The sequence below is a fragment of the Rhinatrema bivittatum genome, chromosome 16 (genome assembly GCF_901001135.1).
Source record: "Rhinatrema bivittatum chromosome 16, aRhiBiv1.1, whole genome shotgun sequence".
In the NCBI taxonomy this organism is placed as follows: domain Eukaryota; kingdom Metazoa; phylum Chordata; class Amphibia; order Gymnophiona; family Rhinatrematidae; genus Rhinatrema; species Rhinatrema bivittatum.
Window position 1 is genome coordinate 34,095,530 of NC_042630.1, and position 21,950 is coordinate 34,117,479.

The 21,950-nt window shown below is 46.5% G+C and overlaps 4 long non-coding RNA genes across 4 annotated transcripts; all 4 read right to left on the reverse strand.

The window, feature by feature from the left end:
* Window positions 1-415: 415 nt before the first annotated feature.
* Window positions 416-1,600, reverse strand: LOC115078374. Its single transcript, XR_003853111.1, has 2 exons — window positions 854-1,600; window positions 416-704 (listed from the first exon to the last, which is right to left on the reverse strand). It is a non-coding gene; the product is annotated as an uncharacterized LOC115078374 (long non-coding RNA).
* Window positions 1,601-5,207: 3,607 nt separating this feature from the next.
* On the reverse strand, window positions 5,208-5,896 carry LOC115078362. Its single transcript, XR_003853109.1, has 2 exons — window positions 5,635-5,896; window positions 5,208-5,435 (listed from the first exon to the last, which is right to left on the reverse strand). It is a non-coding gene; the product is annotated as an uncharacterized LOC115078362 (long non-coding RNA).
* A 2,162-nt stretch (window positions 5,897-8,058) lies between these two features.
* Window positions 8,059-8,774, reverse strand: LOC115078668. The gene is made up of 2 exons (XR_003853132.1): window positions 8,478-8,774; window positions 8,059-8,282 (listed from the first exon to the last, which is right to left on the reverse strand). It is a non-coding gene; the product is annotated as an uncharacterized LOC115078668 (long non-coding RNA).
* Window positions 8,775-13,628: 4,854 nt separating this feature from the next.
* On the reverse strand, window positions 13,629-14,496 carry LOC115078617. Its single transcript, XR_003853128.1, has 2 exons — window positions 14,241-14,496; window positions 13,629-13,835 (listed from the first exon to the last, which is right to left on the reverse strand). It is a non-coding gene; the product is annotated as an uncharacterized LOC115078617 (long non-coding RNA).
* Between the last annotated feature and the right edge of the window lie 7,454 nt (window positions 14,497-21,950).

Sequence of the window (21,950 nt, forward strand, 5' to 3'; positions counted from 1 at the left end):
TCGATGGCCTGGTCTGATTCAGCATGGTGAACGAGTGGCTATAATTTTATGGTTCAGTTCCTCAAATGCTTCATAGCCCCTCCATAAGCAATAAGCCTCCCCCCCACACACACATTTTATTTTATTTTTTTGATATTGACCCAGAGGATTCATCTTGCTCTTTTGTGTTTTGAGCTGTGATCCGGTGCTGAGCCTTTATTATTATAACTCAATCTACAACACAATGAGAGTCCCTGACCAGGGGTCACACGCCAAGGCCCCCCTCTTCCAGAGCCCCGAAATCCGCACGACAACTCCTGCTCTTCCCCCACCGCCCTCCGGGGGGGGGGGGGAGCCATGAGCGCCTCCTCCGCAGCTTGGCGCGGAACCCATGCCGTGCCCCGGTGCCAGAAGAAAGGGAAAGTCACGCCCCGGATTGTATGAAATTTGCTAGTGCTTTATTTTGCTGTGCCATACATTTTCCTGCTGTAGCTCTGGTTTTTTTTTTCTTTTCTCTCTGGGGTGGTGGTAGCTCTTTTTTGTTTCGTGCGCTAGCTGGTCACAGTGCCTTTTGAAGAGGTTGCCGTTCGGAGTTCAGGTTGAGGACGGAGAGGCTTTGACGGGCCCAGATAGCATGACAGCAGGAATTGTCTGGCTTGGCATCTACCTTCTCCTAGAGTACCGTCTGCGTCGTCTGTATCCGGATCCGTTTCCGTTTCCGTTTCCTGTGCGGATAAAAAAAAGAGAGCCAAGGTGGAATTTGGTTACTCAGCGGTTGGAATTAAAACAAGGTCTGCTGTCATTTGGGGGGCTTTTTTTTATGGGAGGGGGCTCTGAAATATTTTTTATTATTGTTTCAGGCATAACCATTTACCTCCTCTTCTCCTCCTAAATTGTCTCCCCCTGACGTTCCCTCGGCGGGATCTCCTGCTCTGCCTTCTAAATCTCCTTCTTGGAGACCTTCTCCTCCTCCTCCTCCTTGCACTTCTGCTCCTGCTTCGATGTCTTCTGTAGGCCATGATGACTTTGTGTTCTTGTTTTGAGCTAGGAGCAGGACTCGTGCCTGGGCCTGGCCCTTGGCAAAATATATAGCTGCCACCAACTGTGACATCTGCCGGTGATGTGCTGGGGCCTACCCTGTGAGGCTGCCTTTTTGTCAGAGACCATATATGGGAATCTAGGTGTGGAAGGGGCCTAGGTGGGGGGTAACAACCAAATCAGTATATGCTTTCAGGTTTTCCTTACCTACAGGGCGGGGTCTCCTTCGGGGTACCAAAGAGTCGACATAGATATTTTAATTCTCCCTGCCTTTTTTTTTTTTTTTTTCCATTGCATTTTGCTTGCACTGTTAACCTGATTGCATTTGCAGTGGATGGGGGAGCACTGCACAGATTGAACGCACACAGAAAACTGTCAGAATTGACCCACGTTTGAGCCTTATAACCAGTCAAGTCCGAGCCTTCATAATGAGTGATACTGGTCACACGTTTGGAACGTGCTAATTCACAGGAGCTTGGACCAGCTAGATTTAGGCCTGTCCGAGAAAAGCAGCGCCAACCGGCTATGTTTAAATCTGTGTTGTTGGTTTTCCAAGTATACAACGATAAATCATTTGCAAATTTCCTCCTTTTTATTTCCGTTTTCTTACTGGTCCTTCTATTGCTCATTCTAAACAAGTTACAGATAATATGTGCCAGCTGATATCACCAACTAGTTGATTTAAAAAAACCACTCCACTAGAACCTGAATACACTTCTGGCAGTTACTTTGCCTTTGCTCTGTGTTCCAGCTCAAGGTAAGGTCAAGTGGCTTTGCCACCAGTGAGCTAGAAGTATGAATCCTTTATTTTGAGGGCAAAGTTAGGCTGAAATAAGTTGAACGGCTGTCTGGAATAGCATGACCCTCAATGTGGTATTTGAATCTCCAAGCGTTCTGGGGATTGTAGTCATTTGTAGGCCAACAATTTTTCATGGCCTGGACTATCAGTCTTACATTGTTGTGCTCTCTAGATCAGAGGTACACAATCAGACTGCTGCTATTGCATGGAGAGGGGAGCCCGGACCATAGGAGGCAACCCCCAGCTCCCCCACCCTACCCTGAGTTAACCACTAACTTCCACGTCTTGACCTGGAGAAACCAAATGGAGATGTGCATGAACATGGGAGGGGGGGGACACGGGAATCCTAAGGGAGCAGGAGAGGCGGCACGCAGCATGGAGGCAACCACCGCGTTGCGCTTTCTCTTCCTGCCATGGCTCCTGATTAGAAATGAAACCTACGCCCCCCCCCCCCCCCCCCCCCCAATGCAGCAGTGGAAGGATGACAAGACAGACCCGTGGGGCCTGCTGCCTGCGTGTCAGCTCTGCGGCTGCCTGCCACTCCCAGGTCCCGCCTGCTTCCAGACAGGTGAGAGAGAGAGCGAGAGCAAGACTGGGAAGATGGATGGCAGAGAGGTGGGGGAGAGCAATAGGCTGAGGCATGGAGATGGAGGACCAGGAGATTTGGGGGGAGAGCGAAGAAGAGGTGGAAGGCTCAGTGGGGAAGAGACAGGGGAGTAGAGAAATGAGTGAGAGGTGGGAGGAAGTGAAGCAAGGATATCAGAGAGCTGGATGAAGAAATGAGGAGACAATTATACAAGGAAAGAGACAATGGAAAGAAAGGGGGGAAAATCTAATGATCTCAAGACCAAACAGGTGGATAAGGTGACAGCAAATGCCAGAACGATGCTTGGATGCATAGGAAGAGGAACATAAAAACATAAGAATTGCCATGCAGGGTCAGACCAAGGTCCATCAAGCCCAGCATCCTGTTTCCAGAAGTGTCCAATCGAAGCTACAAGTACCCTAACATTAACTAGATCCCATGCTACTGATGCCAGTAATAAATAGTAGCTATTCCCTAAGTCAACTTGATTAATAGCAGTTTATGGGCTTCTTCTACAGGAACTTATCCAAACCTTTTTTAAACCCAGCTACACTAACTGCCTTAGTTACATCCTGTGGCAATGAATTCTAGAGCTTAACTGTGCATTGAGTGAAAAATAATTTTCTCTGATTTGTTTTAAATGTGCTACTAGCTAACTTCATGGAGTGCTCCCTAGTCCTTCTATTATCCGACTATTTCAATGTATTATCCACCATGATTTCTAGCTCTCTTTCCTATGTGGTAGCTCCTAATAGGTAACCTAACATCATGGGTTTCTTGAATTCAGATACTGTCCTTGTCTCCACCATCCCCATTAGCAGGCTGTTTCATGCATCCACAACATTTTCTATAAAGAAATTAATTACTCCTCAGTTCACCCTCTTCCATGACCTCTTGTGTAAAAGCTTTTAAATCTTTTTGTCCCCTTGTGCTTTACAATGGAGACCACCACTGCCCATTCTTGACCATGCCTCAAGCTTTGCTAGACCCTCCTCATATTTTCCACACCTACCCTTTTACAGATTTTGCTATCATCGACAGAAAGACAAACTTTTCCTGATAATCTTTCTGCAATATCATTTACAAAAATGTTGAAAAGAATTGGTCTAAGGATCGAGCCCTGTGGCACACCACTGGTAATCCCTATAAGTTATTTATGCAGAACTGTGTCAAAGGCCTTACTGAAATCCGAGTACACTACGTCTAGCGCTCTCCCTTGATCCAGTCAGAGTCGTCTGAAAATACCTCTCTGGTATAACCATGTTATCTCAGATCTTGTAATCCATTGGATATTCCAAAAACTGCACTGCCCTCTGTTTTAGCAGCGATCCCATTAATTTACTCACCACAGAGGTCAGACTCACCGGCCTGTAATTCCCAGCCTCCTCCTCCTGTGAATAGGAATCCCATCCGCTGGTCCCCAGTCCTCCAGAATTACTCCCGACTCTAAAGAAGCATTGAAAAGGTCATTCAGCAGAGCTGCCAGGACATTAAGTTCCCTTCGCACCCTGGAATGTATCCCGTATGGCCCTAATCGCCTTACCTATTTTAAGCTTAGCAAGTTCCTCACAAACCCACTTGTTTGAAAATTGTTGGAGGTGCCTGTTTTCTGTGGGCCTATTCTTGGCCCTTCCTCAGTGAACTCCAAACAGAAACATTTGTTAAGCAATTCCTTTTCCTCGTCAGCCTTTACATATTCCTCCCCTTCTGTCTCACAATGCCAATTTTACATTTCCTCCTGTCACTTTTATATCTAAATTGTACCGTTTTACCATATTAGCTATTTATTTTCTTTCATCTACATCTTTGCTTTCCTGACCATTTTCCCAGCTTCTCTTAGCTTTTCCAGATATCGCCCGTCTTCCTCTTTCCGCAGTCTCTTTTAGTTTATGAACACTAATCTCTTCTCCCTTACCTTTTTCAGCTACTTTAGAAAACCATGGTCTCATTCTGCTCTTACCTTTTACTTTTCAAGAAAAAGGCTGGCTGCCTTTGCAATGTCTGCTTTTAGTTTTGCCCACTGCTTTTCTCTTTTTCGCCTGTAGGATGCCGAGAGAGCCAGTCAGCAATAGCATGGCTAATGTCAGCGGGTCCTCAGGGCAGGCTCCGGGGGGCCTGGCACCTTGCGTCCAGCCCTCCTGATGAATGGTTTGGCGCAAGGGTGGGGGGGCAAAGCCTTTTGTAAGCTAAAAAAAACCTTGTTGGGGAATTGGGAGTTAACCAACAGAAAAGGAAGACTATCAAACAGTTCCCAGGAACAATAGGACTTCTGGAACGTTCAGAAGAGAAACCTCCGGAAGGGTCTGTACAGCTTTGACATACGGATTGAAGCTCTGAATTATCCTCGCAAGACTATACACCTGCCCTCCCCGCAGCTTGCAATCCCCTTCCCCCCCTTCCTAGCCCCCCTCACAAGCCAAAAGCAACCTGTAAGCCGGAATCTATTTTCTGCAAGGATTGGCATCGCGTCCTGATGACATCATGGAGGTGTAAAAGGGCCAATCAGTGCTAGTGAGGGGTTCAGAAACCAATTCTTTGGATCCAAGTGAGAGTGGGTGGGGAGGTTAACAGATCTCTTGATTTTGGACATTCAGAGACACCACACAAGAGTCCTGCGGTGCCTGGTGGTCTCTTCATCTGTACTGCATACTGCATTTAAACCCCCTGCCACTCTTAATCCAAGATCTCAATTTGAAAGTTTTCCCAAGAACTTGGCCAGCATCCCAAAACAAAATAATGAGCATGAACCATTCAATACCCAGGAGGAAATCCCTTTTCCACACCAAGGAACTCCTTCAACACAAATTAATTTTTCCTTAGCTTCAGATTTTATTGAACTGATAAAAGACAGATAAGACTTTGCTGCTAAGAGCTCTAAAAGTTGATGGTCTTTCCAAATTTTCCTTTGCTTTTCTCGTCTTGGTATTTTTTCCCTGGTTTGCCTTTCAAGCTCCAGACATTTTCTCGTCGCGGTCTAGAAATTTGACAAGCTCAGCAGCAGAATCCTAACGCCGGGATCAATTCATCTGGTATCTGTCGTGGGAGAGAAGGAAAGACATTGTTACCTAAAGCAATCTTTGGTCCTGCACCGAACCATGACGCGAGGGGGGCAGGTCTTCTGGCCCTCTCAAGGTGACCAGAGAGCTTCACCTCATCGGGGACAGGCTGAAGCTATTTCAACCTGTCCATGATGACCTGGAACCCTCTTGGCCAACCAAAATGTAAGACTTACATCTCTTCTTTGTTCTAGGCTCTCTCTTGCGATTCCTTCTCTTTCTCCTCCTCACCGATGTCCTTTTCTGAATCTTCCTGCCTAGTAAACTGCAGCTTTTGCTCCTCCTCCTGCTGGTGCCTCTCCTCTGTTTGCAGGTAGCCCTCATGGTTGTTCCTTGGGAGATAGAGGTATGTTGGCAGTGTTTCCTTAAGCAGATCAGGAGTGCTGGAAATGAAAACTGTTGCTACCTGTGGCTCTACCTCCGGTCTCCGGGCATTTAAATAGTTTGTGGATGGCCCCTAAACCCTGGTCAATTGTGACAACGGTCTGATGGCGCACGTGACACACAGTGGCCCTTTTTTTTTTTTTCAATCCCTGTACAACTTGAGCTGCCCCATCCAAGGGGACCTGCACAGGGCCAAAGTTTACATTGCTCTTCAAACTTTGAAAAGCAGGCAGTTTAATAGAATCACATCGAACAGATCAACGGATAAAGTTTTAAGAACATAGGTAGTGCCGTGCTGGGTCAGACTAAAGGCTCGGCATTCCGTCTCCAGTTCCTAAAAGTAGAACCAATTTCTCGCTGCTCACTCAAGTAGCTGCCTTGACCGCGTTCAACAATGAATTCCACAGCTTCATTGTGTGTCGAGTGACAACATACTTTAAATCTGCTGCCTCTCAGCTTAAGGGAGATGGGGTGGGGGAGATGGGGGAAGGTGATCAAGGCTTGTGTGTTGGGGATGAGGAAGGGCTCTGAGGTGTTGAGTGTAGCTCATTCTTTCTGTGGGACAGACATGATTTCTGACACACATTTACGTTGTGTGCCTGTAGGAGGGGCACGGGAGGGGGAGGTCAGTACAGGGCAACAAAACAGGTAGTGCCCTCCTATAAACATCCTGACAGCCATTTATAGGTTCCACATATCGCAGTCCCGATCTGTGACTGGGACATTTGCCATTCATACCCTGACTTCCTGCATTCTCATTATCCTTCACTAATTATGATCCAGTAGAACCTCATGAGTGAAGTAGTAACCCTCAGGGTTTGTAGGCTGAGATAGCAAGGCGGGGAAAACTGTTGTAGTACATAAGTGATGCCAGTCCAGTCTCCACTTAACCCCTCCTGATGATCTGGAGGATTCTCACCCTACTTTTTAGCTGGCCTTGAACAGCTAAAAAGTATAAAAATAGGCAAAAAAAATTTAGTGGATTAACCAATTTTCAAATAAGATGGAAAAAAAATGAATACTTTTTAGTTAGAGGTCCATTGTGGAAATTGCTAGAGTAGTGTTTTTATGAACCACTGTTTCTAGCACATGGTTTTTGAAGCAAATCGTTTTGAAATATTTTCCATCAAGAGCTTGCCGGGCCTGGTTTGTAAGATGTGCCGTCCTCTCCATGACGCAGCCCCCAGAGGGGGAAACGTGGTCTGTGCCGGAGATTTTTTTTTGCAAAATCATTTTTGTAATAAAGCTTTTTATTGAAGGTGGTACCAAGACATAGCAACAATTATAGTAACATGAACAGAATATAGCAAACATGCAGGGTTGATATTTGGGGGTTTATAAACATTTGCAGGCCTCCAGGCCCATCCAGTTTCTGCCCACTCTCGCCTTCCTACTGCCATCGCAGCCCAAGCTTCACCGTCACTTGACCCCTATGAACCTGTCCATTATTACTGGACACTCCTTTAACTGTGGCCAGCCCCTGAATCCCCCATTGTTTTCCCTCCCAGTCGTGTGAGAATTTGAGAATGGAAAAAACTGGGGGATTCAGGGGCTGGCCACAGTTAAAGGAGTGTCCAGTAATAATGGACAGGTTCATAGGGGTCAAGCGACGGTGAAGCTTGGGCTGCGATGGCAGTAGGAAGGCGAGAGTGGGCAGAAACTGGATGGGCCTGGAGGCCTGCAAATGTTTATAAATCCCCAAATGTCAACCCTGCACGAAAAAGTGTCAAGTTCCTGGAGCTTCTAGAAGCATGTCGCAGCTTATTACCAACATGGCGACAAGGGCCCTAACCCTAACCCTAAGTATCGCTTCCACAAGGCCCTTGTACAGTATCTGTAGGTGTTGGGACGGACAAGGAGCAGCAGGACACTTCGCCGCCATTGGCCCAGAATGGGGTGGGGAGGACAGCCCCATGCCTATGAAACTAGGCCTAGACAGGGCCCCAAAAATATTAAGCAATGGTTTCAGGATATGCAATAATTCCCAACTATGGCCAAGGCAGGCGTGAGTAGCAGAGGATTTGAATGGATTTTATCCTGTATTCTAGAGGAAAACCAAGAGCATATGACCTGAGGCTCCATCCCATCATCACGCTCTCCTTTTCGTGGGATTATTTAAACCTTCTGCTTCTGTTTTCAACCATAATTAGTTCTAGAAGGTTCACAAGGCTTGGCCCCCACTATCCCACTAGAAGAAACAAACTGGATCACAGGAATGGGATTTTATTTTTTTTTTTTATTTTTTTTGTACTTAATTATCTTACAAACAGATTAAAAGTTTGCTTTTCTTTGTAGTTCTCCTCGAAACAAGCTGCAGAGGTGATGTTCTCCGGTCTTTCAGTAATTGAATGATTTTTTCCCTAAGTGCAGGCCTCTCGAACATGATCCCAGGGCTGCAGTGCTCAGTGACATCTCTCACATCTTCTGGACCCACAGGTCACTGGAAGGGAGAGACAGGGCGGTCATGCGAAGGCCAGCGGGCCCCCCCCCTCCCCTCGGGCAGAGCTTCCAGGGGACTCGGTTGAAGGAGTCCCCTTGGTGGCTCTGTGGCTGTGAGAGCCCAGCACCTCCCTCCTCCTCCCCCTTTCAGCCCTGAGCCTTTCCCTTCTTTTTTTTTTTTCTTGTTCACACTTACCCCACCCTCCCACACTTTCTCGGTCCATCCCTCTGTGCCGGCTACCTCCTCGCTTTTTGTCTTTCGCTCCTTTCTTGGTTTGCTTTCTCCTGATTGTGGCAGCCTTCTTCTGGATCTTCTTCAGCAGGGCTGTGCCTTTGCTTCTCCTGCTCATGCAACTGCTGTGCCTGCATGTGGATCTCATTTTTTGGGTCGGGGTTGGTGAGGGGTGGGGTTTTTCCTTTTGGTTTTTCTGACAGCAAACCAAGGTGTCGTGCTGCGCAGCGCCCTTAAGCCAAGACAGTCTAAGAGGCCAGGGCAGGTCTTCAGCTATTAAACCTCCTGATGATTGTGAGGTCACCAGGATTCATAATGACACAGTGCTTTCTTCCATATATGGAGAGGGGTGGGGGGGGGGGGTCATCCCCTTGACATCACAGTACCTTTGCTGAAGCGGGTTGGGGGAAGCTGGCAAATGCCGGCTGGGACATTCTTGGCAGGGGTTTGGAAACTGTGTCCAGCGTGGGAAAGTCACTTGAGAATCCCGTGCCAGTTGCCACTGGGAGCCGACGTGCTGCAACCTTAGCACTCATGTAGATGCAGCCACCACCAGCGTGCATGGCTTTATGCAGCATATTTCATGCACCTCTGATGGCTCAAAACCTTTCAAAGAATGATTGCACAATTGGAATTGGGGATCTTGAGCTCTCCTGATTCTCACCATGCTGGTTCATCCCCTGGCCTGTCCTCTCCCATGTTTTACAGACTGTCCTAAGAGTATACAGATTCCTGAGATAGGATTACAGAGGCATCAGACGTACTGTGGACCCCTCACACAGTAGTAACACACTCGTTTTGTTCTGCTTGGCATTTCATTCTGGAGGGAAAGGGAATATTTGAGGTTGGACGTGTTTGCAATGTCCTCCCACATCACCCCCCCCCTCCCACCAACATTCCCAAGACAGAGCGTTTTTTTGTGCTGGACACAAAGACCAAATTCAGTCCCCTCGCATCTGTGCTGTGGCCGGGTTGACTTCAAAATGGCGAAGAGAGAGAACCAAACAAGGGCTAACGCCATCTTGAATATGTTTGGCAGCTCGGGATGCCATTTGGGGGGGGCGGATTCCTCGGTGAATGCTGGTCTTTTGTTTTTTACCATCGCCTAGCAAATTCCTCTCAGGACATTTTGGACCATGTACTGAACACTGCTAGCCACCGTTGTATGCAAATTAAAGAGCCGTGCTTTTATTTATATTTTTTAACAGCTCTATGCGCCAGATCCTACGGCTGCTGGCCTGAATATTTCCTGGTGTCTATGGGGGCCTGAACTAGAGTTTTGGACAAGAGCCTAAGTTAATACTAAGTTAAGCATTTGCTCCAAGAACCCTAAGGGAAAACCTCTGCCGGGTTACTAGATGACCCCATGTCACATGCCAGTGCAGTTTTGATTTATTTGCCCTTTTGTTTCTTTTTTTAACACTCTTTATTTAGTCACAATTTAAGCATAAGAGATAACACAATAAACTAACAGTGCTCTCATACAGCTCCAAATAAACCTAGGCAAGAAGGTAGCAAAAAGAAGAAATCCCCCACGTATGTTTTAATTTAGATTGTCATTACATTAACGAAGGAGTCCCCAGCAAATTCTTGCAATAGTCCACATACGGCCCCCATATATGTATTTATTTTATTTATTTAAGGCTTTGATATACCGACAACCGTTTGCACATCGTATCGGTTTACCCAGGCATGGACCGCATGAAAAACAGGGATGTTTCTTCGTAAGCCGCGGTGAGCAAAGCCACAGCCTGTCCTAAATGACATGGGGGTAGCCCAAAGCACTCTCTGTTCTTAGGTTAGCTCAGGACATAAAGCCCAAGTCCTTTCAGGCAACATAAACCCAGGGCTTCCAGGTGGGAGAGGCAAGGCCGGGCCCGCCCCGGGTCAGCTGAACAGGCTGTGATCCGGTCCTGGTGTGGCTCCCTTTTTCACGCCAGGGCTTGCGGTTCTGAGTTTCTCAGGGGAGGTCGGAAGTACCAATCCGTGCCTTCACTTGGGCAAAGCCAGGCCTCAAATCAGCCTCTCTGGTTGACCTGGAGTGCGGCAGCAACCCTTAACTCTTTTAACTAAGAATCATTTCCTGTTTACCTTGGCCCTGCTTTCCTCTTTTGGAGGGAAACAAAGCTATTACCCAATTTCTGCGCCACTATTTCCCGTGCCTTTCGCTGGACGGCTGCTGTCTCGCCTCCTCTCCCCACCAGACCTCGCTAGAGATGTTTCCAGCTTTTTCTCGCCATGCCAGCATTTGGAATCACTTGTGAGACGTGGGAGGGCAGGGATTCAGGCGTAACCTGTCCATTACTTACAAACAAGACTCCTCCAGGGTTTTTCTTTTTTTTTTTTTTTTTTTTTGCCCTTTTGACCTGCGTTACTTTATTAAACAGAACATTCGTGGAAGGAGGGATCCAATACATAGAAGCTCTGGTTGCCCTTTGGGCTTCGACCCGCTAGGATGGGTGGATGCTGTTATTCTGTTGAAACTGGGACCTGGCCGCCTGTGGCTTGGTTGGCTCCCGATGGAGAAGACGCTGGCTTGGGGAACCTCAGCATCACTACCACCTGGAGCCCTCTGCAGTTCAGCAAGTTCTTGGAAAGAGTAAAGCGTCTGGAGATCCGATAGATATGTTTGCAGTGCACTGCAAGAAAACAGGCATTTCTTTTAGGTTCGAGGGAATCGTGACCCCCCAGAGCAGCATTTCTTCAGGGGCATCCTACAACTGGGGCGAGGTGCCACGCCTTCGAGTGGGTAGAGCACCCCATGCAACAGGGAGGTGCCCGAGGTCCCCCTAGGGGAGCCGAATCCTGCTTCTCAGCAAATTACCCCACCCACCAGGCAAGCTACGGCAGGAACTTCCAGCATCTCCACCATGAATATGCATGAGATCGGTTTCGATACACTAGAGACGCAGTGGATAAGACATTTCTCTCCTGCATATTCGTGTTGGGTTACCCTGAAAGCCTGACGGGCTGTGGTGTGGACGAGACAGATTTGGTGGTGACCCTTCCCTTTGGTCTAAAAACGACCTTTTTTTGGGGGAGAGGAGGGAGCAGGGGGATGAGGTAGTGGTGTCCCCCGAGCAAGTCTCCTTCATTGAAAGTGCCTAATTGACCTCCAGGGCTCGAAGATGAGAGAACCCTCAGGTCTCCCAGTGCATCAATTTGTACCTCCCCATTTAAAACAAACAAAAAAAAAGAAGTGGAAACCAGTTCCCCGCTAAATCTGGAATCCCTGAAATGACTGAGGGCACTTACGCAGGGTTTCCCTCTGCCCTCTCCCTCCACGCTCCTGCAGGAGCGCCTTCCTCCTGTGTTGCCCCAGCGTGTGCGCCTCGCTCCACCCCTGCGGGGTCCTGCTGCGGCTCCCGCTGCTCTTCCTCCTGATCCGGCTCTTTCGGCAGGGCTTCCTGCCCCTGTTCTTCCTCCTGCCTGCGCCGTGGGTCCTGTGGCTTCGCCTCCTGCGTCTCCTGGGCCTCCCCTGCGTCTCGCCCCGGCGCTGCTCCCGGCCCCTCGCTCCCGGGCGGCCGGCGCTCCTACTCCGGCTCCGGCTCCTGCTCTCCCTCCTGCTCCTCCTACCCCGGTGTCTCGCACTCCTTCCACCGGCTCTCCTGCTTGCCTGTCTGCTGTTTGGCCCCATACCGATATTTTCCATTACGTTCTAGTTGAATTAGGGACTACTTCATTGCCAATTTCAATTGATTGAATTTTCCATATCAAAACATCTCTGATCACGTTGGGCCCAATGGTCTTTAGCTAGCCTGTGTTTTGCACATGTAGTTTTTAAACAAAGCTATATTACATCGCCTCATGACATGCAAAATGTTATTATGATGCTTGTTCCTTTGTTTTATATCTTGGGGTTAGCACACTTTTGACTTGCCGAGGGGAAAATACCTTTTCCTATGTAAGAGCACCCAAGCAGACAGCAACGGCCATTCTGCTGTTGGCTTTGATGTAGTGAAATACTTGGGCTTGCTCTGCCTTCAAAGCCTTTGCCAGGCACCGGCGGTGGCAGTACCTGGCAGCCGCAGCAGAGAAGCTCCGGATGGAAATGGATGGGGAAACCGAATCTCTCTCTCTCTCTCTCTCTCTTCGGCCCCCAGGAGAGATGGCTCTTCCAAAGCAGAGCCGGGCCAGGATGGTGTCGGAACAAGCTTACACGGTGATCGCCTGGGCGGGGAGAAGCCTCCCGTTATGGCTGCCCATGCTGTACCGACGGCTTGTAGAAAAGGAGAGTCCTTCACCCTTCAGTGTCACTAACCCAGAACCACTTCCAGCTAAAAAAAAAAATATATATATATATATATATGCTGGACGATGCAGAATTTAGCTAATCAGCTCTTCCATGTGAGAGGAACTGGTGCTCGGGAAAGAGATGCCAAAGGTGGCAACTGCCGCTGTACTTTCCAAAAATTATTTAGCCCTCTTGTATCTATACAATATTCATGCTGCAGTCCAGGATCCCTTCATGGGCGTGAGGATGGCCAGACTGCTGAGTCTGAATACTGTGTGGACATCTTGGATCTGCGAAAGCCAGGCCCTGGCTCCTCCCCAGTGAAGGTGGTAAATGCCATCAACTTGCTAGGTAAGTTAGAAAGCAAGAGAAGAACCCTGTTGTTGTTTTTGGTGAATTGTTATACTAGTAGAGATTCTCTCGTGGAAAACCAGTGCTGGCACAAATTCCCTATTCTAAGGCAGCCTGAGATAGCTCTGCGGGAAGGTGCAGAGAGCTGGAACGCATCAGTCCTGCAGATGACTCATGGCTTCTCCTGGTCCCTGTTTCCTCCCACCACCACCATCCCCTCTTTTCAGATACATGTACTTCCTGCTTTAATCTGCTAATCTCTGAAACCACTTCCGAGACGGACTCCAAACACATCCACCACCCCTCCAGAAGTTGGCCTATTCCCTGCTGGAGAGGCCCCGACAGCTGCTTCAGGGCAAGAAGGGCCCTAGGCATGAACCCTGAGGATCTGAAACGTGACAGCAGCCACACCTTTTTTTTTTTTTTTTTTGCCAAACCCAGTCTGTTGCCACACACACAGATCACCAGGAGTCATTCCTTCTCCATCACCAGGCATCGTGTGGAAATAACGAGGCATGCACACTAGAAAGTAAGACTTCTCTGGGCAGAGATTGCTTTATTTCAAGTTCCTGCTAGTGATGGTAGGTGAGGAATCCTTCCTGATGAGCTTGGAAGTTGGAACGGAAGTGTGGCAAAGAGAAGTGAGCAGGTCCGATCAGAAAGGCAAGGGGATAGGGGATGAAGGATGAAGGATGAAAGGGAGGCAGTGCAGGCCCTCTACTTTCGAGTTCTACGACCTGTGGGGAGACACAAAGTGAAAAAGCACCTCAGAAACTCCAGGATTCTCCAAAGACTGAATGTGCCCACAGCCAGGTTCGCCATCTAACCCTGGGTCAGCTGAAGAGGCTGATTTCAGTCTTGCTTTTGTCACACTGTATTCTTGGACTTTGCAGTTAGGGAAATCCATGGGAAAATCAGAACTACAAATCCATGTGTGCAGTGGGGCAAAGACTCGGGACTGTTTGGGTGAGATGGCAAACCCCCTACCCCCCCCCCCTGCCATTTCCGTCCTCTTAATCCTGCCACCCCTCTCTCCATCTTTCCAGTTCTGTTAGGCGCACTCGAGGACGCACCTAATGTGAAACCTCAGATCTCCCTACAGGGCCTTCCAAGCCCTGCAGAGAACCTACTTCCGTCCTCACCTACGTTACGTGATTTTCTTTTCCCTCTGATGTGACGGTACGGGCGATACGGACTCCTGTACAGGTATCTGTAGCCCGCACAAAGGCTGTAACGTCTGCATCTGGCACCTTTCTTTATTCTCGGCTGCCTGCTCCTTTTCAGTTCTCTGACTCGACGAGCACGCATTCTGTTTGTTTACACTCCAGCTAAACATAGGAAGGAGAACCCAGAGAGATGTTGTTTTGGCTGAGATGGATTTCGCCTAGTCCTGGTCTTATCGCATGCATGCTTGTGCCCTAAATAGCACAATGCAATTATTACATAGGGCAGTGAGGTATCGCAGCTGATGGGGTAATTACATCTGCTGAGCAGCAGGCTGCTGGACACCAGAAAGGTTTTGGTGACCTGTTAAAGCTTTTAGGAATAAGACTGGACAATTAACCGTGCCCTCCCTCTTTCCCATTCCCCCACCAGAAAAAAAAGATTTCAAAATTGGGGTGATTGGAAGTCCAGCCAATTCACAAGTCTAAAATCCACTCTTTTGCATTTCGACTGCACAGTAGTGTGAATTGGGCCTTCCACTGGTCCTGATGTAACATTTTTGCAAGAAGCTCATTTGTGGGGCTCTGACATCCAATTCTGCTAGTTATAGAACCTACTCAATTGTTGACCAACATTTCAGAAAGACCCCACACCTGAATTGCCCACTGATAGACATAGTAACATAGTGGATGATCATCCGGCCCGTCCAGTCCTTCAGTCCACACTGCATCCCAGCTGCCAGCTCCGGAGCATAATCTCCTGAGGAATTCTGCCCAGTCAGGATTTCTAGTTATTACAGTAGTTTCAGCTTGCTAGACTAACAGGCCGATGCAATATCGGCGCACATTAAAGGGGCGCACATGATTGAGTGCCCGCTTAACGCACGCCAATTCAGCTCTCCCGGGCGCCCGATTTAATATTGAAATCGGGTGTCGCAGTAAAACGGAGGCGCTGGGGGACATTGCATGCCCCTAGCGCCTCCTTAGCAGCGGTCGCCCAGGAGAGGTGGCTGTCAGCCGGCTGGGAAAACGGACGCTCGTTAATTAAGCATCCCTTTTCCTAACCTGACCCTGGCATCCTTTTTTTTGGGGGGGCGGGGGACATTTCTAATTTTTTAGTACATCCGATTAATATCGCCATGATATTAAGTCAGAGGAAGTACAGAAAAAGCAGTATTTTCTGCTTTTCTGTACACTTTTTGGGCTCCTCCAAAACTAATGCCTGCTCAGGGCAGGCGTTAATCTTGGAGAGCAAAAACGTGCGCAGAATAGATAACAGCATCAAGATGCATTTACATGTGATGAGCGCTATTACCTACGCGCGTTTTGGACCTGCTAACCCCTGTTTTTGCATTGGGGGTTATGGATGCGCGTTGAGCCGTGCGTTGCGGCCAGCGCACGGCATTTCATCGGGCCTGCTAGTATGATTCTGTTAATCCTTGCAGCATAATCTAAAGAGTTACCCTAACTAGCAACCCTTCTGGGTCCCCTGCAAGGCCCGCTTGATAGACTGCCTCGTGAGCTACTGGGACTTCAAAACGCAGCCTTCCCAGACAGATCTAACTGCTAGGAGAGGAGTACCCTAGTGGTTAGAGCAGCAGGCTATGAACCAGGGAAGCCAGGGTCCAAATCCCACTGCTGCTCCTTGTGACCGTGGGCAAGTCACTTCACCTTTGTTTTGCCTCAGGTACAGATTGTGATCCCTCTGGGGACACAAGAAAAGCTTTTCTGCCTGTTCCGCAGTTGTGATATGTGGCTTACATAGAAACATGATGGCAGAAAAAGAGCATATGGCCCATCCATCCAATTAATTTAGCATTATAGTTCTCATCACTTCCTTAGAGATCCCCTGGATTTATCCCATGCTTTCTTGAATTCAGATACTAAATTCCATGCATCCTCCACCCTCTCTGTAAAGAAATATAAGAACATAAGAAAATGCCATACTGGGTCAGACCAAGGGTCCATCAAGCCCAGCATCCTGTTTCCAACAGTGGCCAATCCAGGCCATAAGAACCTGGCAAGTACCCAAAAACTAAGTCTATTCCATGTAACCATTGCTAATGGCAGTGGCTATTCTCTAAGTGAACTTAATAGCAGGTAATGGACTTCTCCTCCAAGAACTTATCCAATCCTTTTTTAAACACAGCTATACTAACTGCACTAACCACATCCTCTGGCAACAAATTCCAGAGTTTAATTGTGCGTTGAGTAAAAAAGAACTTTCTCCGATTAGTTTTAAATGTGCCCCATACTAACTTCATGGAGTGTCCCCTAGTCCTTCTACTATCCGAAAGAGTATTTCCTAAGATTACTCCTGAGTCTACCCCCTTTCACCCTCATCCCCAAACCCCTCATTCTAGAGCCTCCTTTCCATGGAAACCTTTGAGGTATTTGAATATCTCTTATCATATTTCCCCTATCTCTCACCTTTCCTCTAGGATATACACGTTCAGATCTTTGAGTCTATCCCCACATGCTTTAGAATGGAGACCACTGACCATTTTAGCCTCCACCCTCTGGACAGACTCCAGCCTGTTTATATCCCTTTGAAGGTGCAGTCTCCAGAACTGTACTCAGTATTCCCAGTGAGGTCTCACCAGAGTCCTAAACAAGGCAATATCACCTCCCTTTTTCTGCTGACCATTCCTCTCCCTGTGCAGCCAAGCATCTTTCTGGCTTTTACTGTTGCTTTATCCACCTGTTTGGCCACCTTAAGATCATCAGGACAGCAGGATATTAGAATCCTCACAAAACCCACCCGCCACCCCCCAGAGTTGGGTTTGTGTGTTATTTTTTTGTAACTCTATGTTACGACACTGAAGAGGGACCCCCCCAAGGACGCATGGATAGTTTTCCATGCCTGGCTCCATCTGATGATGTCACCCCATGTGTGAGGACTAATATCCTGCTGTCCTAAGAGAACACCTGTTACTGGTAAGCAAATTTGCTTTATCCTGGGCATTTTTGTATTCTATGCACTGTATTGCATCGGTCTCTTTGGGCTTTGAGAGAAAACGACAGGACTCGGCACAGGCAGTTGATGTCACCCATTTTGTGTGGCAGTTAGTTAGGCTTGTCCTCTGAGAATAGTTCTTACCTCGAACAGGCAGAGGTTTAAATATAAACCAAACATCTGGCACCAGTACCCAACATTCACCATTTCTCACAGGACAAGCAGGATGGTAGTCCTCACAAATGGGTGACATCGAGGATGGAGCCCTGTACGGAAAACTTTTCTGTCAAAGTTTCAACAAGCTTTGACTGACACTGGCACACTGGGTGCACTGAGCATGCCCAGCCTGCAATTATCCCTGTGAGCCACAGGTGTCTCCCTCAGTCTCGTCTTATAGCTAAAAAGCGCAAGCGAAACTAAAATAAAAGTATACAGACCCAACTCCGCGGTGTGGCGAGCGGGTTTCGTGAGGACTAACATCCTGCTGTCCTGTGAGAACACCTGTTACATCAGGTAAGCAACATTTGCTATCTCTTTTAAATCTGTTAATTGTTCTGCACATACTTGGTTCAATTATGTAGTTTTCCTTATTTTAACCACCCAGCATATCAAATGGATCCATTTTTAGTATTTTCCATGTGTACTAGTAGATGGAGACCCTATTGGCCTTTTGTGAACCTGGGGCATTCGGAAGACTTTGGGTGGGGGGGAGACAACCAAAAGCCTTTTTTATTACCAATTTAGGCTCTTTCAATATGGCAATAAAACAGGCAAGTTTATGGCCAACTTAAGACCAGCAGAGGGTCCAAACACATCTCAGTGTTGCGAATGGAGAAGGGCCACATTACTAATGCTAATTCAGAAATTCTTGATAACTTCCATGCTTTCTGTAGCCATTTATATTCATCGGAAGGCTGGGATGCGGATAAGTGTAAGCGGATTAAGATTCCCACATTCCCGGTAGATCAACTGCAGTGATTAAATAGGCCTATTTCCCCTGCTGAGATCTCCATGGGTATTCATCAAGTGAAATGTTTTAAGGCTCCGCGTCCTGATGGTTATAATTCAGAATTTTTTAAGGCCCTCATAGACCAACTTCCAGGTCCCCATAGTTTTATTTTTAATGCTCTGATTGTGAGGGGGTGTTTTCCGGATCATACCAATCTGGCACACGTGCTGCTGAAATCTGGGAAGGATGCTCTTGTTCCGTCCTCTTAGAGGCAGATATCCCTGGTTAAATTTCGACAAGAAGCTCTTTTCAAAGTTTCTGGCTGACATCTGGCAGTGCTTCTTCCAGAAGTGATAAGTTCTGTACAAGTTGGTTTTGTTCACAGATGTTCTGCCTTAGCCAATGTGTGATCCCTTTTACCTGCTGTAGACCTTTGTCAGAAGGCACAAGAACCTTTTCTGGTGGTCAGTTTTGACACTGAAAAAGCATTCGACAGGGTGGAATAAGACTTTTTTTTTATTCTGGAGCAGATGAGATTGTACGGGCCTTTTCTTAATTCGGTTCATTTACTACATTCCAAGCCTGAAGCTAGGATCGTTGCCCAGTCGGAAGCTTTTGCTATTGCGTGGGACACCAGACAGGGTTGTCCCCATCCCCACTCTTGTTTTTGTTGTCTTTGGACCCTCTGCTGGCTTATATTCAGAACTCGGACACGGTTCATGGGAAGTTGTTGGGTTCCCAGGTATTTAAATATGCGGTGTTCGCAGTCGATATTTTGACTTTTCTTACTGATCCTGTCTCTTCTTTGATGGGGCTATTAGGTATTTTCAAGGATTTGGGGGCATTCTCTGGCTTCTGGTTAAACATGAATAAGCCTGAGGCTCTAGTTTACCCTCCCTCCCTATCAGTTGGGGGGGGGGTGTATTTTCCCTTACGTTGGGCTAATGAAACTTTTAGGTACTTAGGCCTTTATATCTCCCTGGATTTAACTAATCTTTACGAGTTAAAGGTTTCCACGTTAGTAGGCGCCACGAGGGATAAGTTACACGCATGGCATGAATTGCCCCTCTCTTGGGGAGGGCAAATTAACCTTTTTAAGATGGTCCTTTTCCCTAAATGGCTCTATGTTTTTCAATTTCTCCCCATGCAGTTGAAAGTCAGGGATAAAACAGCATTTGGATGCCCCAGTAAGAACTTTTCTTTGGAAGGGGAAAAAAAGCCTAGAATACCACTAGCTTGGCTTCCGCACCCGGGGACACAGGGCTCCCAGCTTTAGTCTTGCGGGAATGGATTCTATTGGGTTTCGCTAATTTTGGACTAAGGGGATCATATTATTCTCATATTTTAGATGTGGAGGGTTATTTACTCCCCTTTGCAAAATTACAGGAATGTTTTGGGTTATCAGATAAATTGTTCTTCGCATATGCCCAACTTTTAACGCTATGTAAGGATGTTGCCCCCCCCCTCAGTGTTACAAGCCTCCAGAGTGGACAAGATTGAGGATTTTTTCCTATTTGACGATGTTACGCAGAGGACCCACTGTCGCTCCTTGTGACCTTGGGCAAGTCACTTTACTCTCTATTGCCTCAGGTACAAACTTAGATTTTGAAGCCTCTGGGGATAGGGAAATACCTACAGTACCTGAATGTAATCCACTTTGAAGCACTGCAAAAGTGCAAAAGGCAGAATATAAATAAAATAAAAATAAATGTCTATGTAAACTCCATAAGGTGTGCTTACATTTAGAGGTGGAGGACTTTGTCTATATCTGTGGTCCTATAGAATAAGGATGGGATGTTTCAGGTTCGACCACAGCTTTTGGTGTTTTCTTTTAAACATCTATCTGAGGTGTCTGTTCAAATGTATTTTCGGGAATGGAGTACAAACGTCTTAGAGGTGCCTATGTCTCAACATATTGCATATAAGGCAAAATTTTCTACTGCAATCTGTATGAAATGTAATAGCAATGTAAACAGTCTCGTGCTTTTTGGGAATGTTCCCTTATCCATACTTTTTGGCGGACAATAGTGCCCTATTTGGAGCAATTGGTGGCGTAGTCTATTCTGCTCATTCTGTTAATGCTGCTCTTTGATAATTTCCCAGCACTATCAGTTCAGGGTATGGGGGTCTGCATGTTGGTTCAGAAAGCCAGTGCGGTGGGGAAGAAATCGATACTATTAGGTTGGAAAGATTCTGAACCTCCATTGTTTTGGCATTAGAGAAATATTTTTCATAACATGATGCAGATGGATTACTTTGTGTTCCCACCACACAGAAGCCTCTATCCCCTCAAAAGTTATCAAATCAATAAGAGAGAGGAAATATCTTGTTTATTATCCAACCATCTAAATATTCTAATTCTTACCAAGAGAACAACGTCATCAGGGCAGTGCCAGAATACATTCCAGTGGGAGCTAAGTATAATTCCTTTATGAAAAGAAAAAATATTTAGCATTAAAGAAAAATATTTTTTAAAAAAGGAGGTAAATTGAATTCAATAAATGGGTTTTGGTTTAAGGGAAATAAGGTTTTTAGTGGATTTAAGTAAATTTAGTGGGAGTTATTTGGAGATGTCAAATGATTACAGTAAAGTGCTGGACAAACTGAGGTGTTTTCCTTTTCCCAAGGGAGATGCAGAGTAGGAGCATTAGTGGGGGGTGAGCTCATATGAAGGTATGCCCCAAGCTGTCCTCCAAATGCAGTATCTAGGAAAACTTGCACTGAGAGGACAATGGAGTGGAAAGGTCCAAGACAATCCCATATGTGAGTAATGCTATGGGAAATATGATTATGTATTTGGTGCCTATTGGATGAGTTTTGATATGGTTGGGTTTGAACAAACCATCTTTCGCTTAGGGCCGAGAAAGAAAAGACAGGGGAGAGGATAACACATTGACTCATCTGATCAGTAGTGGTAATTGTTATGGAAGCCCTGATTTTCTGACTTGTTCCCTATGTTGTAACAGTCTCATCCATCTACATGGTTTTGGTTGTTCCAGAAAATAAAGTTGATATTGGTTTGGAATTTGTGGCAGTCTCCATTTTTATTACAGTATCAGGTAAACAGCATTGTGTTAAATTATGTAGTCACCATCCGCATGACCATTTTGAAGAATCCACAAACTAAATTTGGAAGGGATGACCACTGCATGACAGGTAAGTCTTATTCCATCATTTTGTGACTCCAGCCTGGGCAGGGGTTACACTTGCAATAGTAGAAGTGTCTCTCCAAAGCAGCCAAGTGACTATAAACCAACATCATAGCCCACAGGATTACATGGCTTAGAAAACCACATTTGGCAGTCTAGCTCTTGCTAAAAACAGGTGCAATGTACAGCAATGAAAACAAAGGCAAGCCATTTTTAATAATCAACATTTTTATTGTCCTTGGGAACTGAAATAATCTAGTTTTCAGAACTAATCCAAACGCTAAATTCAACAATAGTCGTCATCACAACCTCAATGGAGCCCAGTTGGGTCTTATTTTTCTCTATATGTTACAAATTTAATACGGTTACATCATAAAGCAGGAAAAAGATGAGGAACAGAGGTGAGACACACACACACGAGTTAAAAAGAAAAGGTCAAGCAACCTACAAAGAAATCATTAACTAAAACAATTATTTCTCCAGCTAATTCCTATTTTTTGAAAGTTTTTTTTTGCATATTTTTTTATGAAAAAACATTACCTACAAAAAACTTTTTTTTTCAATGCAGTATGCTGTGTAAGTGAAGATTAGGGTTTGAATTTAATATCTGTTTTTCCCTTTTGTCTGTGACCATG